Below are 26,972 nucleotides of genomic sequence, written 5' to 3'. Positions count from 1 at the left end.
GCTCGGACCTTCTCAGCCCTGTCAGGCCAGCAAGACAACTAGGTTAGGACTCTTGGCCAGTCTCTAGGGAAGCCCGGAAATAGCTCTTACACATTAATACCCTGCACAGACCAGAACCTCGTGGTCTCGCAGATTCTCAAACCAGTGGATTTCTCTTCCACACGCATGTTCTCAGCCCCAGCCATGAAGCGACCGAGACACATGTACTAAGGGTTTAAATCAAAGATCTGTACAGGGTATTGAACATACATCAGGGAAGCAGTGAACTTGGATACAAGGTCAAGATCCACAACAAGCTCTACCATCCAGTGCTGAGATCAGGTACAAACTTCAAGGACAAATTTCTTTTCAAAGACTTATTCCAGGCATAAGGCCACTTGTTGATTCATGATGCTGTGCCGCCCCCGCCCACTCACCCACCCTAGGATCCAGCACAGGGCTAAGGACACAATAAGAACTGCACAGACATTGAATTAGTTCAGGATAAAATACAGCTATTAACCTAAGGGAACTCCAAACCTAATTCAGGAGATGATGTACACATATGAAGCCTCTAGAAATCAGGAGAAGCCCGTGTGTGGGGAAGGGGGTGAGCCATGCTCTGTGCTGCAGGCAGTCAGTCTCTGCAACTGGATTTTAAACATCAGAGCCAGGGACAGAGGCCAGATGAGGAACGGCCAGGACCAGACACCAGACAGACTGGTGCGCGGAACACACGATCGGGGCAACGGGGGTTATAAGACAGTGAGTGTCAGCGAGGCAGAGACTGGGCCTGGGTGGGTGTCTGGCCAGCTGGCGCGCTCCGAGGGGGTAGGGGCACACGGCAGCCATCCAAACAGGCAGTTGGTGTCAGCAAGGTCCTTATGTGGATGGGCCAACAGCAGCGAGGGCAGTGTGGTGGGGAAAGCCAGGCACTGGGTCCTGGCAAACCCGTGCTGCCTCAGCTCTAGAGAAAGGGAGTCCTGACGTAAGAACAGGGCACAGCAGTGAGGCAGAGACTCTCTGAACATCGGGGGAATGTGGATGCTATAATTTATGCTGATTTGCTACTGAGCATGCTAGGATCTCAGTGGTGGGTGAGTTCTAGAAGAATGACCTGAAAATTGGCAATAATCAAGCAAGAGGGATTAATATCATTTTGGGCATGGCCCCACGAAGNCCCCGCCGATAGGTAGAAGCCAGGGAAAAACACCGGGGCAAATCCTACAAGTTGTGGTAGATCACAGGGACATGGACATCTTCCCCAGCAGTCATTACAGTGGGTGAGGTTGAAGGCAGAGACTGGAAACCGTGTAAAGTTCTAGATAGCAAATCCTAAACCAGGTCACAAAATAGGAGTTTGGCTGAGAATAGATTTTGAGTTAAGGAGCTCATTAGGAATGACTTCACTCATATTTGGAATTTAAGATACAAAACAAATGAACAGAAGTGAAGGGAAACAAAAATAACATAAAAATGGGGGGGGGACAAAACATAAGAGACTCTTAAATGTAGAGAACAAAGAGAGGGTTTCTAGAAGGGTGTGGGTGGGGGATGGGCTAGAAGGCAAGGGGCATTAAGGAGGACATTGTTAGGGATGAGCACTGGGTGTTATACAGAGGGGATCGATCACTGGATTCTACTCCTGAAATNGTCCCTATGGTGGCTTTACATGTAGCAGTCCCAACATGGGCTGACATACATGTGCATGAGCCATTTAAAGAGGAGCTGATGTACATGGCAACAACCATCTANGAAAGAGAGAGAGAGAAAGAAAGAAAGAAAGAAAGGAAGGAAGGAAGGAAGAAAGAAAGGAAGAAAGAAAAGAAAAGAAAGAAGGAGGGAAGGAAGGAAGGAAGGAAGGAAGGAAGCAAGCAAGCAAGCAAGCAAGCAAGCGAGCCCAATGGGAGATTATGAAATGACAGAAAAAACACTTGAAGACTGGAGGGTCAGGGCACACAGGACATCTCTCATAGTAATTTCATGACACAGTGCGAGTCCCTATGGTGGCTTTACATGTAGCAGTCCCAACATGGGCTGACATAGATGTGCTTGAGCCATTTAAAGAGGAGCTGATGTACATGGCAACAACCATCTCCAGGTAGAGATCATGAATGTAGTCAAGCAGGAGGCTTCACGGTTCACAAGATTCCATCTAGCAGCTGGAAGGAACAGGCATAGCCTTGGGTAGGCAAGCTCTGGGGCAGGATGTAAGGGTCTCAGCGACGTAGGCTGTGGTCACAGTGAGCTTCAGTCCCAGGAGTAAAAGTCCGGATGGAGGAGGCAGATAGAAGCACAGCCACACAGACAAGGCACACACACGTAAGGTTAGAAGGGAAGCCCGAGTGTGTCGGATCTCACCACAGCCCTACCAAGGATCGACCGGCACGGCAAGAATGTGTGTTGATGGAATCTGGTCTATACTCTGGACTCACACTAAAGGGGTTTGATCTTGATCCTACCATTTGCTGGCCATGAGATCATCAGGTAGTTAATTAAGATTTCTGAGTTGTGGTTGCCTCATCTTTAAGATGAGGATAACAACATGTACTTAGCACTGTTGTGAAGATTAATGATGTAACGTGTATGAAGCACCAAGCTCCCTCGGTGCCTACCACCATTATAGATGCTCCATAAACAGAACTATTACTACCATTAAGACTAAATCCAAACCACACCTATAGAGAGGAAGGCAAATAGAAGATTTAATACACTGCCAGGCTGGCCCGAATAACCAAGGAAATGGACAGTGCTTAGCCCGCAGGTTTAAAAGCTGATGGTGTAGAGAAAGGCAGGAAAGAGGAGTGGGCTTGGTCCTGTGGAAAAAGCAAGGACTTGAATTCTAAAGACAGGAGTTCAGGGGCACCTGGGTATCTCATTTGGCNCAACCATCTACAGGTAGAGATCATGAATGTAGTCAAGCAGGAGGCTTCACGGTTCACAAGATTCCATCTAGCAGCTGGAAGGAACAGGCATAGCCTTGGGTAGGCAAGCTCTGGGGCAGGATGTAAGGGTCTCAGCGACGTAGGCTGTGGTCACAGTGAGCTTCAGTCCCAGGAGTAAAAGTCCGGATGGAGGAGGCAGATAGAAGCACAGCCACACAGACAAGGCACACACACGTAAGGTTAGAAGGGAAGCCCGAGTGTGTCGGATCTCACCACAGCCCTACCAAGGATCGACCGGCACGGCAAGAATGTGTGTTGATGGAATCTGGTCTATACTCTGGACTCACACTAAAGGGGTTTGATCTTGATCCTACCATTTGCTGGCCATGAGATCATCAGGTAGTTAATTAAGATTTCTGAGTTGTGGTTGCCTCATCTTTAAGATGAGGATAACAACATGTACTTAGCACTGTTGTGAAGATTAATGATGTAACGTGTATGAAGCACCAAGCTCCCTCGGTGCCTACCACCATTATAGATGCTCCATAAACAGAACTATTACTACCATTAAGACTAAATCCAAACCACACCTATAGAGAGGAAGGCAAATAGAAGATTTAATACACTGCCAGGCTGGCCCGAATAACCAAGGAAATGGACAGTGCTTAGCCCGCAGGTTTAAAAGCTGATGGTGTAGAGAAAGGCAGGAAAGAGGAGTGGGCTTGGTCCTGTGGAAAAAGCAAGGACTTGAATTCTAAAGACAGGAGTTCAGGGGCACCTGGGTATCTCATTTGGCTGAGGGTCTAACTCTTGATTTCAGCTCAGGTCATGATCTCACAGTTTGAGCCCTGCATCAGGCTCTGCAAAGACTGTGGAGCCTGGCTGGGATTCTCTCTCTCTCCCTCTCTTTATGTCCCTCCCCTGCTCTCTCTCTCTTGCTCTCTCTCAAAATAAATAAACTTAAAAAAAAAAAAAGAGTTCAGGTCCAGAGAAGGACCACCTGTGAGGTACTGACTTACTAACCTCCATTCCCAGTTCGAGGAACACTGAGCCTATAAGCAGGGTCCAAACAATCCTTGCAGAAAGAAGGAAGGGACATGGGATTAGGCAACCAAGTAGCTCGCTACACTGAGAACCCCTAAAGACTGTCATCCAAAAAATATCCCCTCTCCTTAATTCAGGATCAATAGTACCTAAAATTCCACCATTATGTGTTCATTTCTTTGAATTGAATATTCTTCTCCCCAGGCATAACTGTTTAAAATGTAAGCATTGCAGGACATGGGACACATTGGGTCACTCATAATTCATATACCCAGGCCCCCATCTGCTGAGAGCCTGCAACGCTCCCAGAGGACTCATGTGGGCACTGACCTTCCCCAGACACGGGGCAGCCAGCATGAGGGAAGGAGAGGGAGTAAAGAGGGACTCTGAAGCCCTGGGAAAGAATCAGGAAAAGGCAGAAGGTTACACAATGTTGGTTCTCTTCTTTCTGCTGACATAGGAGTTTCACGGGAGCTAGATTATACATCCAGTTCTTTTTGTGGAAGCGAGGACCCTAAGCAGACAGCATGGGGACTTCAGGCATCTGGGGAATATAGTCTAGGAGTGTAGGAAGAGGGACACTGCACGCATAACTTCCTCTTCCGGGAGCCCAAACACCTGGGATCTTCTTCCTTTGGTCTCCAGACTTCCCCGGAAGGAGTTAATATCTGTGAGTGTTGGACACAAGGCTAATGCAGCTTTGAAATTAGGCGCCAAGGGTACATTGGGAACGTATGTGTGTGACTGGCTTGTGACGTGTTTGACCAGTGCTGGGCAAGGTATGGTTGCCCCTAGCAGATTGGGGCCCCTGAGCCCTTAAAATGTGGCTGGTCTGAACTGAGATGTGCTGTCGGTTTGATTTGAAGGATTCATGACAAAAAGGAAAAAGAATGTAGAATGTCTCTTTGATATTTTGTATGTCAGTTACATGGTGAAGTGATAGTTCTTGGGATATGTTGAGTTAAATAAAACAGATTATTAAATTTAATTCCAATCGGGGCTNAGGAGGCAGATAGAAGCACAGCCACACAGACAAGGCACACACACGTAAGGTTAGAAGGGAAGCCCGAGTGTGTCGGATCTCACCACAGCCCTACCAAGGATCGACCGGCACGGCAAGAATGTGTGTTGATGGAATCTGGTCTATACTCTGGACTCACACTAAAGGGGCTTGATCTTGATCCTACCATTTGCTGGCCATGAGATCATCAGCTAGTTAATTAAGATTTCTGAGTTGTGGTTGCCTCATCTTTTTTTTTTTTTCNCAGAGCCTGCTTGGGATTCTCTCCCCCTCTCTCTGCCCATTCCCTACTTGTGCACTTGCTCGCTCTCTCTCCTTCTCTCTCTCAAAATAAATAAACAAAAACATTAAATAAATTAAAAAGTGTCCTTCNTAAAAAATAATAGTATATTTTAAAAAATAAAAATAAAAATAATTCTCTATTTTTTACTTGTTAATATGACTATTAGGCATTTTTGATTCTGTATATGGCTCCCACTGTATTCCTATTGGACAGTGCTGTTTTAGGCGAATTGATGGGTCCATTTGTTCAAAGAGCCCTAGCTCCTGAAGGTCCGGCCACTCCCACTACGGTTTGTCAGCTGGCTGGGGACCTCACCTCTGGCTGGTCATAGAGAGGTCAGCTTCTGTGCTGAGAGGGTGGGTGGTGGATTTAGGCGAAGATAAATGAACATTCCCCTTATCTCTCGTTGGATCCGTTAGGGAAGTGTTGTTTCGCTTCCTCCCAGACACGTATCCTCGCTTCAGCAGTTGAGAAGCTCTCCCTGTCCTTCCTTCCCCATCCCCATCACCACCTTATGGCTCCCCCCAGGGTTGAGAGCCAGAAACTCTTAACTCCCTATGTCCTCACCAGCTGGCACCATGGGGGACGGGGTCTCCGTGACAGCTTCTTGCGCTTTTCTGTCTCCGTGAGCTCGGAACTCCGTGTTAAGATCCTCTCTTCTAGATCAAAACACCTTTTCGATCTCCGTCTCTGACACTAGAAAGTCCTTTATTGGATTAATAAGGACACAAGCTGCACCTCTGTCTGTAGTCAGTCAGTGCATATTTGTAGGACATCCACTACACGCCCAGCACTGAAGAGCAGAGCTAGCACAACAGACATCTGGCTCTGTCTGCCGCATTCGATGAGCCCAAAAAACTCGCTTCACACGGCCCCTACACATGACTTTCTCTTATTTCTTCCCCTCTTTACTGTCTGTCCTTCATCCTCTCAGTTAGCCCCGAGTGGCCCTGATCTCTGCACCTTGGCATCCCCTCAGTCCTCAGACTTTGTCTTTTTAATTGTCGCCAAGTCCCCAAGTTATTGCTCTGCCCCAGTGGCTGTCAAGACACTCTGTGCCCTGGCAACAGCCTCTCTTTATGACCTGGCCCGGTCCCGACCTCTCACTTGGACCCCAGGCTCCTAGAGCCATCTCTCTCTTCAACATTTCCACTTGGAAGTCGCGTGGGCATCTCCAGTATCACCTGCCCAACGCTGAATTCTGTTTCTCCTCCAAAATCCGCTCCAACTTGGAATAGTGAGAGAATGCATCCTTCGAGTCATTCGGGTTACCAGAACGTTGGGACCATCTTTGATTCCTCTTCTGTCACATTCCAGTCCTGGGGTGTCATCGAGTTCTATTAGCTCTACTTCAAAACATGTCCACATTCCGACTGTACTCTCGTCTCAACTCTACGCCTTGGGTCGAGCCACTGTCTTTGCAGATGAGGGATTCTTGCATCAGTTTCCTCAAGGGCCCCCTCTTCTGTTATCCCTGACTTTTCATGCCGTCTGTTTGCAAGTCAGAAGCCAGAGAGACCCTCGAAAATTTTAAGTTGTAGCAGATCATTCCACTGCTCAGAACCCTGCAGCAACTGCCATCTCTCTCCAAGTATTTATCACGTCTGCCAGGCCAACCGTGTTCTGCCTCGCCATCTCCGGTATGGCCACGGCTTTCCTTGAGCACAGAGGCCACACCGCTCCCTTTTCTGAGGCTTTGAACTTGCTCTTGTCTCTACACAGAAAACTCTTCTCCCAGATATCTGCACGGCTTGCTCCCGTACTCTCTTCGGGTCTCTGTTCAGATGTCTCCTTCTCTCAGGACCTTCTGCTTCCCTGACCACCTCCTTAAAAGCAGCACTCCGCACCAGACTGTTATATCCCCTCTTCCTGCTCAGTTTTCTCTCCCGGGTACTCATCACCACCTGGTACATTGTATATTCACTTGCCCGTTTCCCGCAGGCCTCCATGGGAACGGGAGCTCTCTGACACCAGGGATGGCGCCTTTGCGGTCACTGCTGTCTCCCAGCACCTGGTACGGCCCCTGACACATTGCGACTGCTCAATAAATACTTACGGAGTACGTGAAATCGGAGAAATGGTTTTCCTTCAAGATCATGAGACAGACACGAAATAAGTACAAGAGTAAATATGTGTCGTTGCAGATGGTAAAGAGTGCTGTGAGGAAGCTGACTGGTCCACTGATGGAGGGCCTACTTTGAACAGGGTGGCCGGAAAGGACTGGAAAAAAATGACATTGAGGTTAGGATTAGAAGGCTGAGATAGGGCCAGCTCTGTCCATGCCAGGAAGGCCATTTAGAAGGAGGGAAAAGAACAAAAACCCAGCACATTCAAAGATCCTGAAGCAGGACTGAGTTCGACGTCTTCCAAGAATTGAAAGGGGGGCGGTGGGTAATGAGAAGAATGATAAGAAGTGATGGTGAAGAGGCATCCAGAGGCCAAATCCTGAATGACCTAGTGGGCCGTGGTAGGGATGAGATCTTATTCACAGTTTTGTCTGAGGCTCGACATGTTGGAAGCGCATGGAGACCAACATGTGAGATGGCGTCCAGACATGGCATTTAGACACCGAGATCATTAATTTAAGCTTCTGCATAAAGCTGCTCAGTTAGGAATGGAGTGGCCTTTACAAAGAGAGAGCAAATCAGTCCTCTGACAACAGGTTTCTCCCTCTATCAGAGGCAGCCCCCAGCTGCTCTGACTCTTGTTACTTTGTCTCTCATTGATTATATAGCCAGACTGAGTGCCCACTATGACAAAATATGGATGACATTTCCAGCCCAACTGGCCTGTTCCCATTCTCTTTCCTACATCCTCACACCTGCCCCTGGGCCTTTGCTCGTGATGTTTCCCTGGGAAGAAATACCCTGTGCTTCATCCTCATGGAAAAAACCCACCTCTGTGCCTAAAATAACCACGAGGTCAGATTTATAAGCCAGGATCATGATTTCAAATTTAGCTTGTCGATTACTGCAGTAGGCTGAATAAAGCCTTCACCTCCCACCCCACCCCCAGAAAGATATCAACACCATAATCTCAGAACCTGTGGCTATTACTGTGTGTGGCAAAAAAAAAAAAAAAAGGAAAAAAAAAGAAAAAAAAATCTCTGCACATGTACGCAATTAAGGCATACATTATTAATGTATGTAAACAAATGTAATAATAATGTAAACAAAATTAAGGATCCTGACATGGGGAGATGATCCTGGATTATCAGGATGGGTCCTAAATGCAACCACGCGTATCTTTATGAGACAGAAGCAAAGGGTGAAACACCCAGGAGAGGGGAAGGCGCTGTGACCACGGAGCCAGACACGGGAGCGATACAGCTCCAAGCCAAGGAACAGCACTGCCAGGAGCCAGGAGAGGCAAGAACGGATTCACCCCAACAGCCCCTGGAGACACAGGGGCCCAGGTGACACCTGGCCCGGTTGAGGCTCGTTTTGGCTTTCCAGGTCTCCAGAACTGTGACAGAATAAACTTGCATTGCTTTCAGCTACCGCGTTTATGGGAATGTGCTACAACAGCCACAGGAAATTAGCACGTGTGCCCTTCTCTCTTTACTGGGGCACCTTGTCCCTCTGGCCATCACTGCTTCCCGGTGGGCTACTCCCGGTGAACTGCTGGGGACTCCCCGTCCACCTACGCCTCTTGTTGTCATACCCCCTCCTAGTGATGGCAGACGACTTCACAGGTGTGTGGAGCTCTTCTCTCCCTCCTGCCCCCTTCGTCTTAAAGCCACATGATCAAGCCAGCGAGTCGCCAGGCACCACTCCAGGGCGACCGCCTCGGCAGGTCCGGGGTAGCTGGGAGGCTAGTTCAGGAACCTGCAAGTGAGGTGATGGGGTGTGGACGAGTGGGTGGCTGGAGCCAGTTAGCTTGTTTTGTTTTTTATTTAACTTTGACAATCCCAGGTGCCAGGAGTGATGGTGTGGAGAGGTAAAAGCCAAAGTCTCTGGGCGTTACTGTCCACAGGGCTTCGGGGGACCTGACATGAAACGCGAGAGTAGACAAGACCTAATGGCTAATAGCTTCAGGGGTTGAAGAAAAACAGAAACACTAGATTTTAACCTTAAATCACTGGGGAACTAAATGGTAGAGCTATGTACCAAAATAGGGGAATTTAGGAAGCAATGTTAGTTTTGGAGAGAAAACTATTAATTATTTATTCAAAATGTGGAGCCTTAGGTAGGTGGAAATGACCACTAGGAAGGCCATCTCCCATGGAAAGTCCCTTCCCCAACTCTAGGGTTTCCAGAACCCTCTGGATATGCTTTTATGTAGCCCCAATAATGGTGCATCATGGATACAGGCTTACTTTTCCGTCTCTCTCAGTCTGTGAGCTCCTGAAATGAAGAGATCATGTCTTATGATATCTCCAGCACCAAATAAACTATACTAGTAGATGCTAAATACATACGTTTTACTTTAAAATGAATTTACTTTAAATGAATTAATGAATGGAATTGAGCTCAGATACGAGGTTCAAGCTGCAATGCCAAGCTTGGAGTACACAGGCACTTTCAGAGCTGAGAATTGAAGCCATGAAGACTAGCACACTTGAAGGGGGTGCCCGTCCCATCCGCCATCACAATCATAGGAGGCAGTTCTAGAGAAGGACGCTTAAAAAATTTTTTTAAAGATTTTATTTTTAAGGAATCTCTGCACCTAGCATGGGGCTCGAACTCACAACCCAAGACCAAGTCACATGCTCTACTGACCGAGCCAGCCAGGCGCCCCTAGTGATGCACAATTTTAAACTTTGACCCGACGTTCAGGTGTCAGAGATCATAATAATCAAATAAGGAAGAAGTCAGGAGTCTGAGACATTGTCATCCATCCTGGGCTTTCACAAAATGAAAAGTAATTTTTTATTTGCCAGCCAGTTCAAGGTTCATTCACCCTTATCACGGTTGTCATGCAACATTATAATAAGCATCAGTCAGGGACATAAAGATATTCTGCATGTGACGTGTCTGACTTCTGGGTACTGGTAAGTATATTTTATGCCATATCAAAGATCTGGTCTACGAGGAATATACATTTTTGTTGGACATTGCTACTCTTAAAAAGCAGCTCTTAAAAAGCATGGAGTAGTCTTAAAAATGCATTTCGGGGCGCCTGGGTGGCTCAGTCAGTTAAGCGTCTGACTCTTGATTTTGGCTCAGCTCATGATCTCATGGATCATGAGTTCAAGCCCTGCATAGGGCTCTGTGCTGATAGTACTGAGCATGCTTGGGATTCTCTCTCTTCCTCTCTCTATGCCCCTCCCCTGTTCTCCTTCTCTCTCTCTCAAAAATAAATTTTTAAAAAATGTATCTCAAGCATGATTATAGAAGACTGCCCCTTAAACTTCCAGCCAGATATTTGTTTCACTTCCTACAGGCATCAGGATATGAGGGTCAATTCTTCTGAATGCCAAGAGATAGATAATAATCCTGGCTGTTTTTTAGACACTGCTCTTACCTTCATAGCCTGGACCTGTAATTGAATTTCTCCGGGAATTTTATGATATATTGATTGAACCTAATTAAGTCAAGGACCTGCTCTCTATTATCTGCCTTTGCAGCCGCTACACAGAACCATTCAATTCAAACAACATTTACTAAACTACTAAGTACAAAGTCATGTGCTGAGTCTCTGCAAGACACAGAGATAAAGAAGACAGAGTCCCTGTCGTCCACAGTTCTGGAACAGTTAGGGTTTATACACAGATACTCTTGCACAGGAAAACTAAGATAAACACTGTAGAAGAAATGTAGAGAGCCATCACAACGTTTACCATTAATTATTGGGTTGGGATGGTAAAGATCGAAACTGTCTGTTTGAAATAGTATTGACTCTATCTATAGATTTTCAAACGCTTGGTCTTAAAACAGGCCATAAGGAATACTGACTCATCTGCACTTCTATACTTCAGTGACTTCCTTCATAATTAACCCTGACCCGTCCTTCTGGAAGCCATCATTCTTGTTCCTCTGCTTCTGGATCCCTTGTTTGAACGTATACAGATTGGGAGTTATCTCCTAGGGGAATGCAGAAACATTTTTAGGAGGACCCTGGGTAGCCTTCATTCTTTCACTTGCAGAATCCCCATTGCACATTCTGATGACTTGATTTCTGCTCTGACTGCCACGGTCCAGCCTTCCCGTGCGTGGCCGGGCTCCGTGGGGCTCTCCCCAGCACAATTCTGGAGACAGACTACTGTTCTGACACGTCTCCACCACGGGCGAGGCTATGAGCCAGGCATTCAAGAACTGGATGAAATCACATTTTCAAACCGACATCAACCTACCCTCACTTTTCAGAGAAAATTATGTGTAAGGAAAATCATAGCTATTTTTCTAGAATATCATTTATATAATCCTCTCAAATAACTTCCAGGTAAATGGCACTAGGTTTTATATATATTTCTATATGTGTATCTATGTGTGTGTATCTTAATGCCTATATATATATATATAGGCATTTTATATATATATAGGCATTATATATATATATATATTCGATGTGTGTATGTAAACTTGTAATTTTAAACTTCATGGTTATTTTCAGAAACTGCACCCGCAATTAGAGCCAAATCCAATCCAAGCAGGCAGTAAGTGCTTTGATTGCATCACACAGACTTCCAGACTTAAACTGTATGTGCGGTTAATTTAAAAAGAAATTACCATGCTTTCCCCCCACATATTAGCCTGAACAAGTCACTTACCCTACATCTGAGATACTTTTGCAAAATGGCAAATCTGCCCTTCTGAGCCTTCAAAGTGGTTATGAGGAACAGATAGAATGATGTCAGGGAAACCACTTTACATGAAACAAGGGAGTTGGGATGATGATTATTCATCTTTGGGTGGGAAGCACCTTTGGGTCCTTCCTTGGCTGTCTATATGCCGCCAGGCAATTTAGCTATTGTTGATACTGCGGGTGGACTTCTTTGTGTCTTTACGTTACAACAACTCGTACTCTTGGACCCCAAATATCTAAGCCCGTAAGTTATTCTACTCAGGAAATTCTAGAACCTAACCTGTCATTTCTTCAAATAGGGTTTTATTAAATGTTCCCCTGTGCTCGGCATAGCAGTAGGCCTTGGAGATGCTAAGACAGATAATTCACAGTCCCTGCATAGTGTTTTGGCTTGGAACATAGCCGAAAGAAACAAATAAATAAATGCAGTAAAAATTTTATAGGTGCTATCTAGAAGCCTGTACAGAGGACAAAGAGCAGAGAGGAGGGAGTAGTTGATTCTGGCGTGGGCGGGAGTGTGACAGACTTTGCTGATTGCCTACCTGACAATCGTGCCCTTCCCCCTCCCCACACCAGCTTCCACTAAATAGACTTGAAAGTCAAATGCTCCCTTTCTCACCCTCCCTACCAACTAGGCGCACATGTGACCTAGATGGGTTCAAAGAGATAAAAGTGCAACTTGGCTGGGTGGTTTCTGCGAAAGTGTTGCTTTCTTAATAAAAGGGTTCGTGGTAGATTGTAGTTTTCAAAGACGGCCACAACAATGTCTTCCACCCAGTGTGCTCTTCTCGATAACATAAGTGTGAAACGCCTCCCATTAAGACATAGAATCAATGTCTCCTCCCTTGATCCTGGAATGGGTTTATTTTTAGTCTTTTTGCTAACAGAGTGCAGTGGAGATGGCACTGTGACATATGAGCGGAGAGCACAAAAATGCCATGCATTGCCACCTATTCTTTTGCGATACGTGTTTCTGGAAGCCAGCAGCCATGCTGTGTGCAAGCCCAAACTAGCCTATGCCAAGAGACCTCACGAGGAGACTCTGTGTAGATGTTCTGGATGATAGCACCATGGAGATTCCAGCCAACAGCACTAACCACAAGACACAGGAGGACATCTCTCAGTGACAGACGCCCCATGATTGAATCGAGACTTCAAGTCTTCCTAGCTGAGCCTGCACACACTGTGGTGTAAGACAACCTTTCTCCATCTGGCATTCCTCTATCTCTCTTCTTCCAGCCTTGACTCTAGGAGCTGAGCAGGGTGGGAGCAGGAGAAGTCTTACAAACACGCAGCAAAAGCATGGTGTTGATTGTGATGTTGTTGATCTGTTAAACTAACATCTGCAACTGTCTATCTCCAGACCGTCTATGGCACTGAATGCCAGATTATCTGTTACTGGTGTCTAGAAGCACCCTTTCCTTACACATGTGATCCCTGCTGGTAAGATTCAGTGGATTTGTGGGGGATTAAAATTTGATTTTTAAAATGTGGATGGCTGTCTAATCAGAATAAAAGTTGACATAGCAATTGTAACCTGGTCTTCTGACAAGTTTGGCTGTGAAGGAAATGAAGGAAATGGATTGGTGGCTAGGGGGTTCCTATGGGCAAAGTTTATAGTCCATAAGGAAATAATACTTTATAAAGCCATAGAGATTAAAAGCAGGAATCAGGGGTGCCTGATGGCTCAGTTGGTTAAGCATCTCACTTTGGCTCAGGTCATGACCTCGTGCTTCGTGAGTTCGAGCTCTGCATTGGGCTCTGTGCTGACAGCTCGGAGTCTGGAACCTTGCTTTGGATTCTGTGTCTCCCTCTCTAGGCACCTTCCCTGCTCATGCTCGCTCTCGCTCTCTCTCAAAAACAAATAAACATTAAACAATTTTTTAAAAGGAGGAAAGAAAATAACCTCAGCAATTATTGTTAACAGTTTAGTCCCGCTCCACTGCTTTTGTGTTGAAAGTCTTAATAAGTTTTGAACAAGGGGTCTTGTTTTCATTTTGCACTGATTCCTGCAAACACATAGACAATCCTGCCTATAAAGTTTTCTGCTCCCATTGCCCACTCATGCGGTGCTAAGAAACGACTTGGACTTTACCACCCATGGCTCTCTTAGGGCATCATATTCTGCTTCTACGTAACATGGCACGTGTTAGCATATGGACACATCCTCAGATGGCCATCAAGTCAGTGGGGAATTTTCCACGTGGGGAATATTCCAGCCCCATGCAACGACTGCAAACCCACAAAGACTCCTGCAGTTCCTTATTAAAACCCCGCCATTCAGGTCCATGGGTCCTCCATCCAGCACCTGCGCCGAGATGGTTAAATGTGCCAGCAGACCTGGGGAACAATTCCCCAAGAACTATACCACTTGTCACCCAGATGACCGGGCAGCTTAGTGGCCCACCGCCAACTAATACCTTCCGCATGACCCACTGAAATATTCCTTCCATGGCGGTTATGAATTCTCTCGTTCATTCTCCCATCTACCCCTGAACTATAACTGGTACCTATAGAATAAACTCCAGGTCAATCTCTGGGACACACGCCATGGAGCAAAGGTTTGGTACGAAGTCTCTAAAAACTGCGGCCAATTACAGGGGATCCTCTACAGATGGAAAGACCTTGGTTGTCACACTCTATTTTTAATCTGAGTATGGCTGACATTAATGTTCTATGAATTTCAGGTGTAGAATATAGGGATTCAACAATTGTAGGCATTATGCTCTGCTCGCCACAAGTGTAGCTCCCAACTGTCACTGTACAGTGCTGTGACAACGTCACTGACTACATTCCCTGCGCTGTACCTTGTATTCCCGCGACTTATTCACTCCACAAGTGGAAGCCTGGATCTCCTGCTTCCTTCATCCATTTTACCCATCCCCCTACCAACCTCCGCTCTGGCAACCATCAGTCTGTTGTCTGTATTTACAGGTCTGAGTCTGTCGTCTGTTTATTCATTTGTTTTGTTTTTTAGATTACACATGTAAGCGCACTTGTAAGGTATTTGTCTTTCTCTGCCTGGCTTATTTCACTTAGCGTCGTACCCTCTGAGTCCATCCATGTTGTCATAAATGGCAAGATCTCATTCATTTTTATGGTGGAGTAATATTCTATCGATGGACATGTCGGCTGCCTTCATGCCTTGGCTACGGCCAATAATGCTGCTGTAAACATAGGGGTGCAGATAGCCTTTTGAATTAGTGCTTCTGTTTTCCTTGGGTAAATACCCAGTAGTGCCTAGGATATGTCTATTTTGAATTTTTTGAGGAACTTCCATACTGTTTCCCACAGTGGCTGCAGCAATTAGCAGTCCCACCAGCAGGGCACAGGTGTTCCCTACATTCTCTGTCTATTTTCTCTCTCTAGCTGCCCAGAGGACCTCAGGATGTGCCCCTGGGGACATGGGCAGCTAAAAATAGCCAAGCAAGTGACGTGATCAATTCTCACGATGTGGATACACAAAACACCATTCTCTCTTTCCTGTCTACACTGAGATGACCAGAACCTGGGACTTCAGCCATTGCTCCTCACAGATACTCCATGAACTGGGGCAAAAGGGACAATGGAATGTTCTGTGAAGCTGTCATTTGCAAGCCATCAGGTATGTGCCACATCTATAGGTCAAGAATTCCGGAGGCAGAGTTCACTCCCTGTTTAGATATAGTCATGGTGACTGGGTTTCCAGCCAGCTGAGGGGCAGGTCTACCCCAAACCAGGAAATTCCATAAAAGCCAGGGACAGGAACAGGTGTTCTGTTGGTTACGGTGAGGGTTCAGGGAAGTAGTGATGCCTATGATGGGGTCCATGGCCCCATCACCCCAGAAATAAAGCAGCAGACTATTCCCCATGTCCCCTCATCCTCTGCCGGTGGGTGATTGGGGAGCTGCAGTCACACACCACCCGGCCTGACTCTAACGGGTTTAGGGCCTGGTGGGGAGGCCCACAGTCCTTTCTAGCAGGTAGAGGTGCGTGCTGCTGAGAGATGGGGCCAGTGAAGGGGAACTTAACCTCCTCTCCTCTTACCTCTCCTGTGTTAAGAGAAAAGGCCAGGATGAATTGATGTTTCCATTTTCATTATCAGGGCTCAGCAACCATTAAAAAAAAAAAATCTAAGGATTTGTTTTTCATTACACATGGAGAAGTACTAGCAGAAAATGTTATCTTACCCACCTAGAGGAAAAGCTGTTAACACACACACACACACACACACACACACACACCTGGGCATTTGATTCAGATCTGTGTATCTTCAGGACCTATTGCATTGTCCAGCATTGAGAGGCCCCAAGGTTCAATGCCTGCACCTCACAGCAGCCTGAAATAATTTCAGCCCAGATACCTTGATAAGGCATATGGTCCACAGGCAGATTTGTTTTTCCCACCAACCCTCTCACATGCAACAGCTCACCTCTCCTACCTCAAAACCCTGCAGAAAATATCCTCCCAGCCCCAACCACCGTGCCTCCTAACTTTCTCCCCATTCTCCTTTCCTCTCAACTCTCAAAGCAGAAGCCCAAGAAACCTCGTCCAGCAAGGCAGGTCCTTCCACAGAGAACGAGGGAGAGAAAGAGACCTATAGAACACGGTCAGAATCCTTTGCAGGTGACGAGAGGGGAAGGCTGAGATTGCAGACACCAGTAATCATTTTCTTGTCTTCCATGCACAGTCCAAAAAATGCGTGTTTCTCTACATCAGCAAATATTCTACAATGTAATAATTTTGAATGGCTTCTTGGTTTTCCGTGGTATAAATAAGCTATAATTTCTTTAACTGAACCACTAGTAGTTTATATGCAACTTTCACATAAGGTCTGTGATAAATTTCACTGTTGCTTAAATCTTTACATATATCCTCAATGACTGACTGAGGATAAGTCTCTAAAAGTAGGGATTCTGATGCATTAGTTAGGATATTTTGGGCCACATGTGTGACATGCTGTGACTTAATTAACATACATGCATTTTTATCTGGGATAAAGTCAGAGCTGGCATGGTGATTTTGCTCTATGATGTCAAGGACCCAAGTTCTTTCCCTCTTGTAGCTTTGCCTTCCCTAGATAATGCTCTTGTCCATATGATCTGTATTCCAGACAGCAGGACAAAAAAAGGGGGCAGAAGGGAAATGAGAGATCTTACTTCTGTCCTTTTACAGCTCAGTCTGGGGGTCACCACATCACCTCTGCTCTCATCCCATTAGCCACAACTTAATCACGTGTTCATTCTTAGCTGCGGGGGAAGCTGGGAATACAATCTTTGCTCTGAGTAGCCCAGCTAAAAATTTTACCACGGAAGAGGGGATTAATGAGCATACATATTTTTAGGGTTTTTTATATATGCTACCTATTGGTCTGGAGAAAGATCATAGCAATTTATATCACCCTTGCCAACACAGGACACTTTGAAATACTTCACCAAATTAATAACTGAGGAAAATGACCATCGGGCTGTTTTAGTTTGCATTCTCTTAATTCCCAGTGATGTCTGCGCCATTTTTTTCCTGTTGAAATACATCTCAGAAGTGGCTTCAGCAACTCATTCTAAATGCAGAGTGATGTGGGAAGCCCAGATCTCAAGATTAGAGACTGTGAGTAGGGCATGCCAGCTTGCCCGCCATCTTCCAGGTCTGTTTTCTTACAGACAATTCTAATCCTGGTTCTCAGGGGTGGTCCCTTTTATTTTTCCCCCACCAGGTACAAACCTACCATTGCCAAGTAGGTCTGCCCTTGGGTTTTACTCTTTCAAAGCCGTTCATGGCACAGTGAGGCGGCCCCTTTGAAGCTGGGGGGAATTACCCAACTTAAAAGAACTGTTCCTTCTGGGAATTCCAGTTAGACTGAATTCAGTGTTACCTTTGTTCATTTAGTGTTACAGGTCACCCAGGAGCCCCAGCCCTAACGCAGACTAGACAGCTGTTTCAAGGCCACACAAACTCTTGCTGGGTCTAGGAGATGTGCACTGTATCTGTCAGGTGATGCTGAGGTGATAAACAGTCCCAAATTTCACTGGCTTAAAACAACGAAGTCTTTTCATGTTTACATCACTGCCTATCTTGGGCCAGTGTGGGGAGCTGGGTTCTAAATCACCCTTGACACGGGACCCAGGCTACCAGAGCCTCACAGTCTGGAACATGGCCAGTCACTGACGTAGAAAATCACACACTTATTCATTAAGACTTTTTCCCGGGAGTGACATATGTTACTTCTACTCAGATCTTATTGGCCACAGCAAGTCACATGGCTGCTCTTGACCTCACGGGGGAGGGAAGTGCAAGTCCACCCTGTGCTGTAAAGGAGGAGAACCAGAAATACTGGGGAGTGGCACTAATGACTACCCGACTCCCACTCCCGTGGAAGTGGGGGGTGGGGGGAGGACTTCAGGATTTGGGAACTTCTGAAGTTACCTTGGTTGGTTTCCTAAGGGGGTCTATTTCCCACGGTCCTGTCTCCATAAAGACAAACTCCTGTCTTACTTGCTTTGGATCCCAAGCAACTGGCACATGTCTTGACACATGGCAATAGCTCAACATATATTTATTGAATAGGGAATGAGAGGAAACGCTATCCCTGGAATAGCTTTTATATTAAAAGTACTGGAGAGCATTGGACCAAAATGCTACAGAGGGAGACCCATCGCTTGGGGACATGAAAGGAGCCAGAAATAAAATGTTCATATATAACTAGGAGGTGTGGATGGAATGGTGGGTGGCTAGCCAGAATAGAAGGATACTGGCCCACCTTTCTCACCATCACACACCCAAGCCTGTATCACCTTGACTCACACACCCCCGGTGTGTCTGAGTCCACTAAGTGTGTCCACATAACCATGCACACACCCCCACCCAGCACTAGCTGATTATAAATGTCTTGTTCATTCTTAAAAGACGCTTGGTAATAATCACATCCAGCCTGAAAGAAGCAAGAATAAGAAGCCAAAAACATTTCCATGACTTAACTCTTTGTGGGCAAGAGAACAAAAACAAATTCATTCTTTACATTTGGTCTTGCTAATCTTGTAAACTAAACAAGTAAAACGTGTCGTGTCAGTAAAAACAATTTTGTTGCAAATCCCCAAATCAAGTCAGGCTAACTTAAACCAGAGACAAAATGAACAGGGGTGCTTGGCTGGCTCAGTTGGTAGAGCATGTGACTCTTCATCTCTGGGTCATGAGTTTGAGTCCCACGTGGGGTGTAGAGATTACATGAAATAAAATAAAATACAACAAAAGAAAAGAAAAGAAAAAACGAACAGAAGAAACTGCATAACCCTAAAAGCAAAGTATCTCCTAAAGCCTCAAAAAAGACAGAAGCTGAGGCGCCTGGGTGGCTGAGTCAGTTGAGCATCCGACTTTGGCTCAGGTCATGATCTTGCAGTTGATGAGTTTGAACCCACATCCGGCCTGCTGTTGTCAGCATGGAGCCCACTTTTAGACACTCTGTGCCTTCCCCACACACACACTCTCTCTCAAAAATAAATAAACATTAAAAAAAAAAAAGAAATACAGAAACCAAAGTTCCAAGGATTCTTTTTTTTAACATTGCCAACAGACGATACAACTCCACAAACCATCCTTCGTACCTGTACGGAGATTCAGACCATAGGACAGTATCTGAATGGCCAAGTTCAGATGATATATATCCACTTTGACCCTGGGTGGGCTGGGGAGGGGCCGGTGGGAAGGGACACCCAGAATCACACGGACTGAAGGCAGGGCAGTTACCCAAAGGGATGGACACTGATTAGAACAAAGATAATACATGTTTAGGACATGTGCTTGTATTTTTTAAGTAGAAAAAAATTTAAGTAGAAATGTATTCCCACTACAATTCATTCCTGGTATATAGTCTTCCAGACATTTCTCTAAATATATAGAATTTTTTTTCCTTGCAAAAATTGAGCCATACTGTGTATCCTTCACTGCAATTTGCCTTTTTTCCCCAGTTAAAATACCTTGTGGGGGCACCTGGGTGGCTCAGTCTGTTGACTGTCTGACTCCAGCTGAGGTCATGATCTCACAGTTCATTAGTTCAAGCCCCATGTTGGGCTTTGAGCTGACAGTGTGGAGCCGGGAGCTTGCTTCAGATTCTCTTCTCTCCCTCTCTCTCCCTGCTCCTCCCCTGCTCATTCACTCATGCACGCTCTCTCTCAAAAATAAATAAACATTAAAAAAAAAAAAACCTTGTGAAAACTCTATATAAATAGTGACCGGATTGACATATAACTTTTAGTTCAGAGAAAAGAGATACAAATGAATTGTAACCAAAGATAGTGGCCAGTAAACTAATTATCAATGTTAGAGTAGGGATTTTGGAGTCATGATTTCTAGACTTCATGTCCGACCCATGAACAACTACTACAGGATATCTGATTTTTTATCTCACTGTCTGTGTATCTGTCTATCTACATACACAACTACCCACTGGCTAGTTAGCTACCTATTTTACTCATCTAATGGATTAAGTTATGCTCCAGTAACAACAACTCTGAAATCTCAGTGGCTTCATAAGTGCATTTCTCCAACCTGCTACATGTCCGGTGCAGGTTAGGGAGACTCTGCTTATCCACACACTTGGGAACCAGGGTGAAAAAAGTCCCAATTCAACCCCACAGGGGCACAGAATACAGCAAAGCACACCTCATTTCCCAAAGCTTCACTAGGAAGTGATACATCTTCTTATTTCCGCTCACAATTCATTGGCCAAGGCAAGACTCCTGGCCAAACGTCACCAAAGCAGCAATCCCACTATGCACCCTTACACATCTCCAGAAGACCTTAAAAATTTGGGAGTAGCAGGTAGCAAAGATGACATTTGGTTTGTTTGAGTTTATAAACAATCTAGTAGTCAAAATTGGGCTGGAATGGAGAATAAAATCTTTGCCGGTTTTGCAAATCACTTAAGAGGATCAAATGATTTAACCATATTAGTCTGAGTTTGCATCATAAACCATTTCCCTTTCTATACTAAACTATTTTTCATCTCTTCCTCTAATCCTCCGTTCATATAATATCAGACAAACCAGAAAGTAAGGACATCGACAGCTGGCACTGGTAAGTTGCATGGAAGACAATTTTGTGTTATGTTATAAAGCCCAATGGTATTAATTCTAGGTAATCTAAAACAAAATATGAGTAGTTTTGATTACTTAAACTGTTTTTAAAACTATTCTGAGGAATTTAATATTAATATGAGAGCACTGTTATCAGGAGACTATTATGAAAATAATACTGCTAATAATACATTGTTTTGGAGCCAGTTTGTTGCAAGTGTTGCCTACTAAATGTATTAACTGATTAAATGTTTGAGATTTTTTATTTTTTATATGTTTATTTGTTTATTTTTGAAAGAGAGAACCAGCATGGGGGATGAAGGGAGGGAGGGAGAGACAGGCAGAGAGAGAGAGAGAGAATCCTGACTCAAGGCTCTATCTCACAAATGGTGAGATCATGACCTGAGCCAAAATCAAGAGTCAGACACTCAGCCAACTGAGCCACCCAGGAGCGTCATGAGATCTTTTTTAAACAAGTAACATATAACACAGATTATGGAAGATTATAGGGGCACGTGGGTGGCTCAGTTGGGTGGGCATCCGACTTCAGCTCAGGTCGTGATCTCACAGTTGGTGGCTTCGAGCCCTGTGTTCGGCTCTGTGCTGACATCTCAGAGCCTGAAGCCTGCTTTGGATTGTGTCTCCCTCTGTCTCTGACCCTCCCCCACTTGCGTGCGTACTTGCCTGCTCTCTTTCTCTCTTAAAAATAAATAAATACTAAAAAAATTTTTTAGATTATGGGAAACTATATCTGGAGTCACATGGCATGGTGGGACTCAGGTATATTATTCTGTTACATATTTTAAAAATTTTTAAATGTTTGTTTATCCTCGAGGGAGTGAGAGAGACAGAGAATGAGCAGGGAAGGAGCAGAGCGAGAGAGGGACACAGAATCTGAAACAGGCTCCAGGCTCTAAGCTGTCAGTACAGAGCCCGACACGGGGCTGGAACCCACAAACGGTGAGATCATGACCTGAGCCGAAGTCGGAAGCTCAACCGACTGAGCCACCCAGGCGCCCCTATTCTGTTACATTTATCGATGGGTCCCAAGAGGCTATAGCCTTGGGGAAAGAAAGATGGCACAGGGCATCATCAGAGGCTCACCTGAGCCAAGGACAAGTTGGGGGCCGCTGGAACCGAGCGTACAGTCATCTGACTTAGGTGGAGGCTGAGACGGGAGTACAGGTGGCCACCCCAGTGCTAACGGAAGCTACAGATTTCAGGCAGACGCGTTCCAGGAATGCCCTCCGATGAGGCTGGAGACAAATGCTCGCTGATAACCCATCTCATCAACTCACTGATCAAGGTGCAGCAGGCATGGAGGGAGTGACCAGGGAGGGATGATACGATTCCAGGGCCAACACTGCTACCCTTGGAAAGGGGAGCCGAGCCCGTGGGTGGCAGAGCACAGGGCTCCCTGGGGCCCAGGGAAAAGTGAATCAGGATCTGGGCATGGAAGGGTCCCTGCCCGTCGAGTAGCACAGGAGGATGTGATCTAGAAAAAACCAGCTAGAAAGGCCTATTGAAGAACCAAAGTTCACTGCAGAGGAAACTCATGGCTGAGGTTTGCGGGCTGGGGTTTAGCATCCTGGTCCTGTCTTCTGCTCGCTGAACAGACAGGGAGGATGCAAATGTCCTGTGTCACACACACACTCTCTTGCACACACAAGTTCTCTCGGTCCTAAAAATGGGGAGGACAAGGGGAGGGGAGAGGCACGGACAGGGCTCAACTGGATTCGGAAAAACGCTGCCAATCCCTTTACTGTTCACTTGGTCCATCCGTCTCCCTGGTGGAGCCCAGAGGCTGTATGTTTGCTGATATAAATGCAAGTTTTCATCGAGTCAGCAAATACTTTTTTCAGTTTAATAAAGCAAGCACATTGGTTAAGAGTCACTATTTTTTAATTGCATCCAATAAATCAGATTTTTTTTGTAATTACAAAAGCAATGCATGCAAATTGCAGAAATTTTTGGAAAAGCGGAAAATGATAAAGGAAAAATTTTAAGTGCTCATAATCTCACTGCTGGGAGATAGTTACCATTAATATTTAATATGTTTCCTTTGCATTTTTGTCTACTCAATTTTTAGCAATTTACACTTTTTAAAATATTTTAGATTAAATGTTATATACAAAATGAATCCTATATTTATCACTTTAAATGAAAATATGAACACTTCCCCTGTACTAAAAACACTGGCACTATCACACGCTCTTTATGGTTTACCGGCATTTGTTTATTCCTTTTCCCATTGTGAGTCATTAGGTTTATTTCTAGGGGCACCTGGGTGACTCAATCAGTTAAGCCCCCGACTTCAGCTCAGGTCATGATCTCATGGCTTGTGGGTTCGAGCCCCGCATCGGACTCTATGCTGCTATCTCAGAGCCTGGAGCCTGCTTCGGATTCTGTGTCTCCCTCTCTCTCCCCACCTCTCGCTCGTGCTCTGTCTCTCTCTCTCAAAAATAAATAAACATTTAGGGGGTGCCTGGGTGGCTCAGTTGGTTAAGTGTCTGACTCTGGCTCAGGTCATGATCTTGTGGTTTGTGAGTTCGAACCCCACATCAGGCTCAGCACTGATGGCTGAGAGCCTGGAGCCTGCTTCGGATTCTGTTTCCCTCTCTGTCTGCCCCTACCCCGTTCACACTGTCTCTATCTCTCAAATATAAATAAATATTAAAAAATTATAATAAATAAACAGTTTAAAAAACTAAACCTTTTTAAAAATGTTTATACTATTTCATTATTCTAAACTATGCTGAAATATATATACATGTATATGTATATATATTTGCACACAAAACTTTGTTCATATTTTGAAGGATTTTGTTAAGATAAATTCCTTCAAAGCGAAATCACTGGGTCATAGACATAAACACTGAGGCAGTTTTGACTCCTGACCCCCAAATTCTCTGGCACTCCTCCCATAGAGAGCCGGGGTCTATTTCCCGTCTCCTTGGATCTCAACAGACTTGTGACAACTTGAACCAACAGACTGAGCAGAACCGATGCTATGTGACCTCTGAACTTCGATGGCCAGGGCACTCGCATTTGGAGCCCTGAGTCACCACATAAACAACCAGACGGCCACAAGGCCACCAAGCTGAGAGGAGGCCAACCCACGTGGAGGCCCAGAAAGACTCCCTCAGGGACAGTCCCAACACCAGTCCAGGCTTGTGACTGAACATACCGTCAGAAGATTCCGGCTGCCTGGCCTTCAAGGCTTACCAGCTGCGGCCAAACAAGTCACGGAGCAGACTAGCCATCCCTACCATTTGATTCCTGATGCACAGAATCTGTGAGCTTAATAAAATAGTGTGGGTTTTTTTTTTTATGTTTATTTATGTTTGAGAGAGAGAGAGAGAGACAGCGAGTGGAGGAGGGACAGAGAGTGAGGGAGACACGGAATCCGAAGCAGGCTCCAGGCTCTGAGCTGTCAGCACAGAGCCCGACACGGGACTCGAACCCACAAACAGTGAGCCGAAGTCAGATGCTTAACCGACTGAGCCACCTAGGTGCCCCGTTTTTGTCTTAACAATAAAATGGTGTTTTAAGCCAAGTTTCTGAGCAATTTTTCAAGCAGCAATTGTCACTAGAAGAAACATTTTCAGGGTTCTTGATCTACCCTGTCAGACTGTTTTCCAGGCTGTTTGGCACCCTCTGGCCTCCCACCCAGATCTTATGAGAGCTCCCAGCTCACTGCACATTGTCCACACTGACAGAGCTCACCTCTTGTTTTGTTTTCTTAAATGTTTATTTTTTTGAGAGAGAGAGAGACAGAGTGTGAGTGGGGGAGGGGCAGAGAGAGAGAGGGAGACACAGAATCCGAAGCAGGCTCCAGGCTCAGAGCCGTCAGCACAGAGCCCGACACAAGGCTCGATCTCACGAACCGTGAAATCATGACCTGAGCCAAAGTCGGACACTTACTCAACTGAGCCACCCAGAAGCCTCTCTAGTTTTGTTTTTAAGTTTTTACTATGGAAAATGAATATGCACAATAACGAGAAAACAGTAAATGCAGCAACGCCCACGTGCCCATCACGCAGCTTCAGTAATTCCCACTTTTATTTCATCTCTAACCCTTCTCACTCCTATCTCTATCAGCAGGGCCGTTATATTTTGACTTCACTCTTCCTCAAAAAGAGTACATTTGCTTCCTCGGTCACTGAAGACCAGGACTTGCTGGAATTAGCTAGTGAGACAATGAACAACAGAGTAGAAAAGAAGGTCGTAGATACTACATACCAAATAGTTATAATGAGCTAGGCACTATTTTATTTAATTTCCTTTTTTTTAAATGTTTTATTTATTTCTAGGAGAGAGAGAGAGAGACAGCATGAGCAGGGGAGGGTCAGAGAGAGAGGGAGTCACAGACTGAAACAGGCTCCAGGCTCTGAGCTGGCAGTCAGCACAGAGCCCGACGCGGGGCTCGAACCCACGAACCGCGAGATCATGACCCAAGCGAAAGTCGGACGCTTAACCGACTAAGCCACCCAGGCGCCCCTTTAATTTCCTTTTTTAAAGTTTATTTCTTTAAATAATCTCTACGGCAAACACGGAGCTCAAACTCACAACAATGAGATGAAGAGTCACATGCTCTGTCGAATGAGCCAGCCAGGTGCCCCTCTTTTTTTTTTTGGTTTCATTTTTTTAGGTAAGCTCTTTGCCCAATATGCAGCTTGAATCCATGCCCCTGAGATCAAGAGCCACATGCTCTATGGACTGAACCAGCCAGGCGCCGGAGTTAGGCACTCTTTCAAAACACATCACCTAAAATCACTCATTTAAGCTTCACAGAAATTCTAATAGGTAAGATGAATTCTCATCATCCCATTTTACAGATGAGGAAATAGAGGCACAGGAAATTAAATGACTTGCTCACCTTTGCACAGCTAGCTACTAAGTGGTAGAGACAGAAGTTGAACCCAAGCAGTGTTTCTCCAAAACCTATGCAGTAACCACTCTCCCCCATCGCTGCTCAGGAGAGAGACTCACTTCTGTGGCTGACTCTAGCCAATCAGTTCACATGGCCTACAGATGATTCTCTGATCCACCATTACCTGGGTTGCTGGGGAGAGATTTGAAAGCTGGAGATAATATATGCTGCCGTTTGACCAGATGGCTCATGTAGAAAGGCTGCTGATTTATGTGTGGAGCCCTGGAAAGAAAAAGCCAGGCCATAAAAGAGGCAGATGTGGTACGTAGGCTAGTAAAGTCAAGGCTTCTACTGCATACGGAGTAGGTCTTGTTCATATTAAAAAGGAATAATACAACTTCTGGATTACTGTGGACCATGAAGCTGCCTTGTAGCTAATTCCTCAGGAAATAATTGAAACAAGTGAAAGCAAGTCCTCCAGAAATTCACGAGCAGCAGTCACGGGAGGTAAGAAGCACATTCCGATACCATAAACCTCAAAAAGGCAGCACAGGAAGGATACAAGATATGGGAACTAAGCAGGGCAGCATCTTGGGGGGGGGCTGTTGACCCCGACTCCTTCTCTCAGGGGTCACGAAATACTGAGCACCGTCATCAACACTCAGATCTGCAAAGAACCCATCTGTGTGCTGGTCTTTATCTTTTCTGATTGCAGGGAATGAAACTCGCTGCTGGGGAGAAATTGGGTGAGACATTCAACTGGAAAGCCACGGATGGGAAAGCTCCAAGGGCTGCCTTCTTAATTGCAGAAGGGATCCGGAGCCTGTGGAAACGGAGTCCAGCAGGTGGAATGAGCTCTCTGGAATAGAAACACGCACAGAGCTCGGGGTTTCTAATGAAGAGGGCACACAGCGACAGCTGAGTCCTCCTACCATGCCCACAGGGCGCAGAAAGACAGGAAACACCCAGCCTGCCAATTATAGCACTTTGGGGAAAACAAACTGGCCTCAGATAAGGTGGGAAGGCAGTCACGAAGTCACCCACACTCCATCAGAGCAAATAGGGGGTTTGACGGAGCTGCCCGAACTTGAGC

This window comes from Crocuta crocuta, unplaced genomic scaffold (genome assembly GCF_008692635.1).
Source record: "Crocuta crocuta isolate KB4526 unplaced genomic scaffold, BGI_CrCroc_1.0 scaffold145, whole genome shotgun sequence".
Taxonomy (NCBI): domain Eukaryota; kingdom Metazoa; phylum Chordata; class Mammalia; order Carnivora; family Hyaenidae; genus Crocuta; species Crocuta crocuta.
This window is presented reverse-complemented; position numbering follows the sequence as displayed.